General features: G+C 45.5%; 1 long non-coding RNA gene across 1 annotated transcript; it reads right to left on the bottom strand.

Annotated features, from left to right (window-relative positions):
- Positions 1–425: 425 nt before the first annotated feature.
- LOC122923382 lies at positions 426–1,465 on the bottom strand. The gene is made up of 3 exons (XR_006387280.1): positions 1,327–1,465; positions 1,134–1,243; positions 426–479 (listed from the first exon to the last, which is right to left on the bottom strand). It is a non-coding gene; the product is annotated as an uncharacterized LOC122923382 (long non-coding RNA).
- Between the last annotated feature and the right edge of the window lie 1,995 nt (positions 1,466–3,460).

A 3,460-nucleotide genomic window follows, 5' to 3' on the forward strand; every position in this document is an offset into this window, starting at 1 on the left:
TGCAGCACCTTTACACCGGGCAATTATCAGGAACAGGCGATCGGACAAACATTCATTCCTGATAATTGCCTCCATCCTCAGCCTTAGTGTAGCTCCAAGATGGGACCTCTGAATCCACCTTCTCCATCCAGTATCACATACCTGTGGTCACATGGACTGCAAGGTCCTCCTCCACCTCACTCTTACAAGGGGGATCGCCCATCATCCGCTCTTCTTCATCCTCCACTTTAATATCAGTCACATCTTCCCCCTGATTTGTCATCTGTAACAATACAGCAGACAGGTGGGACATCTAACAGATCCACATAAGAGACCCCCACAATCTATGACCCCTCCATGACTGCAGGACCCCCTATATAGATGTGTATAGGGCTCAGCTCCATCTACCTGATGGTTCTCTGGGAACTTCTCCTCTGGACAGTCCTGGGAATACAGAGGACGGGGACATCTCTCGGGGGGATTTCTCCTCCTGGATCCATCTGTGGAGACACAAGCACACAGTGACTGAATACATGGCCTCCTGTAGATCTGTCTATGGATCAGACACTTCTCTCAGCTCCTTCACTTCTAGGTTTAGCGATTGGGGCCTAGATAACAACGTTCTGCTCCTCACCAGCTGAACCCCAAGCTAATCCAGTCACCCACATGGAAACTCCAGGCGTGGAGCTGCTCTTCCATCCAGAGACTTGGCTTTCCCTCTTTCCTCAGTGTAGAAGTTATGTCCTAGGATGGGGGTCCAATGACATCATGAAGGAGGGAACCAGAGAGAAAACAGCAGGAGAACTGCCAACTCAGACACGTCCAATACAGTCAGTAAATTCAGTAATACTGGTGAGCGCAATACCATGAGGTGTTAAGTGCACTGAGGGTGTGGCCAAGCCACTCAATGCTCCTGCTTCCTCTAGTAGCCCCGTCTTCTTCATTTTGATTGAATGGCCCCAGTTCTTGCCCACACTATCTTATAAATACATGATAACCAATAACATTACCAGAAAGGGGAGTGACCTGTTATACCGTGTCATCTCCATACATTACAGTATAGAAGTATTAATCTGTGTACATTATACACATGGGGGTAATAACACCCCCCCAGTGCCAGCCTGTGCCCATATACATATATAGACTCCTCTTACCCGTTAATGTGAGGGGTCGGTGGTCCTCCATCATGGCGTCCTCATACCGATCCTTGTGTCCATCTATATACTCCCACTTCGCCATGGACATCCTGACACCTTACAGGAACCTGACAACACAAGGACACCATCATCACCCAGATCCCCCCAGTGCTGTTACTGGAGATCCTCCCATCATTCCCAGCAGTGTCACCTCTCCAGTCAGCAGCTCAGTGATCTTGTGGGGGACTCCTAGGATCTTCTGCTCATGTACCAGAGGATGAGGGGTCCAGCTCCACCCACCTGACTCATGGAGATGGAAGATGGGAGTAACAGAAGTCCACTAATGTGTAATCCTGTGGAAAAACAGTGAGAGATAGGGAAAAATCATCTCAAGTCTCACTGCTCTTACAGTAAAGAGTCCATAGTCTCACTGCTCTTACAGTATAGAGTCCATAGTCTCACTGCTCTTACAGTATAGAGTCCATAGTCTCACTGCTCTTACAGTATAGAGTCCATAGTCTCACTGCTCTTACAGTATAGAGTCCATAGTCTCACTGCTCTTACAGTAAAGAGTCCATAGTCTCACTGCTCTTACAGTATAGAGTCCATAGTCTCACTGCTCTTACAGTATAGAGTCCATAGTCTCACTGCTCTTACAGTACAGAGTCCATAGTCTCACCGCTCTTACAGTATAGAGTCCATAGTCTCACTGCTCTTACAGTATAGAGTCCATAGTCTCACTGCTCTTACAGTATAGAGTCCATAGTCTCACTGCTCTTACAGTACAGAGTCCATAGTCTCACTGCTCTTACAGTAAAGAGTCCATAGTCTCACTGCTCTTACCGTAAAGAGTCCATAGTCTCACTGCTCTTACAGTATAGAGTCCATAGTCTCACTGCTCTTACAGTATAGAGTCCATAGTCTCACTGCTCTTACAGTATAGAGCCCATAGTCTCACTGCTCTTACAGTACAGAGTCCATAGTCTCACTGCTCTTACAGTATAGAGTCCATAGTCTCACTGCTCTTACAGTATAGAGTCCACAGTCTCACCGCTCTTACAGTATAGAGTCCATAGTCTCACTGCTCTTACAGTATAGAGTCCATAGTCTCACTGCTCTTACAGTAAAGAGTCCATAGTCTCACTGCTCTTACAGTATAGAGTCCATAGTCTCACCGCTCTTACAGTATAGAGTCCATAGTCTCACTGCTCTTACAGTATAGAGTCCATAGTCTCACTGCTCTTACAGTATAGAGTCCATAGTCTCACTACTCTTACAGTAAAGAGTCCATAGTCTCACTGCTCTTACAGTATAGAGTCCATAATCTCACTGCTCTTACAGTACAGAGTCCATAGTCTCACTGCTCTTACAGTACAGAGTCCATAGTCTCACTGCTCTTACAGTATAGAGTCCATAGTCTCACTGCTCTTACAGTATAGAGTCCATAGTCTCACTGCTCTTACAGTATAGAGTCCATAGTCTCACTGCTCTTACAGTATAGAGTCCACAGTCTCACCGCTCTTACAGTATAGAGTCCATAGTCTCACTGCTCTTACAGTAAAGAGTCCATAGTCTCACTGCTCTTACAGTATAGAGTCCATAGTCTCACCGCTCTTACAGTATAGAGTCCATAGTCTCACTGCTCTTACAGTATAGAGTCCATAGTCTCACTGCTCTTACAGTATAGAGTCCATAGTCTCACTACTCTTACAGTAAAGAGTCCATAGTCTCACTGCTCTTACAGTATAGAGTCCATAATCTCACTGCTCTTACAGTACAGAGTCCATAGTCTCACTGCTCTTACAGTACAGAGTCCATAGTCTCACCGCTCTTACAGTATAGAGTCCATAGTCTCACGCTCTTACAGTAAAGAGTCCATAGTCTCACTGCTTACAGTATAGAGTCCATAGTCTCACTGCTCTTACAGTATAGAGTCCATAGTCTCACTGCTCTTACAGTAAAGAGTCCATAGTCTCACTGCTCTTACAGTATAGAGTCCATAATCTCACTGCTCTTACAGTACAGAGTCCATAGTCTCATGCTCTTACAGTACAGAGTCCATAGTCTCACTGCTCTTACAGTAAAGAGTCCATAGTCTCACTGCTTACAGTATAGAGTCCATAGTCTCACCGCTCTTACAGTATAGAGTCCATAGTCTCACTGCTCTTACAGTATAGAGTCCATAGTCTCACTGCTCTTACAGTATAGAGTCCACAGTCTCACTGCTCTTACGTACAGAGTCCATAGTCTCACTGCTCTTACAGTATAGAGTCCATAGTCTCACTGCTCTTACAGTAATAGAGTCCATAGTCTCACTGCTCTTACAGTAATAGAGTCCATAGTCT

Source organism: Bufo gargarizans, unplaced genomic scaffold (genome assembly GCF_014858855.1).
Source record: "Bufo gargarizans isolate SCDJY-AF-19 unplaced genomic scaffold, ASM1485885v1 original_scaffold_1538_pilon, whole genome shotgun sequence".
In the NCBI taxonomy this organism is placed as follows: domain Eukaryota; kingdom Metazoa; phylum Chordata; class Amphibia; order Anura; family Bufonidae; genus Bufo; species Bufo gargarizans.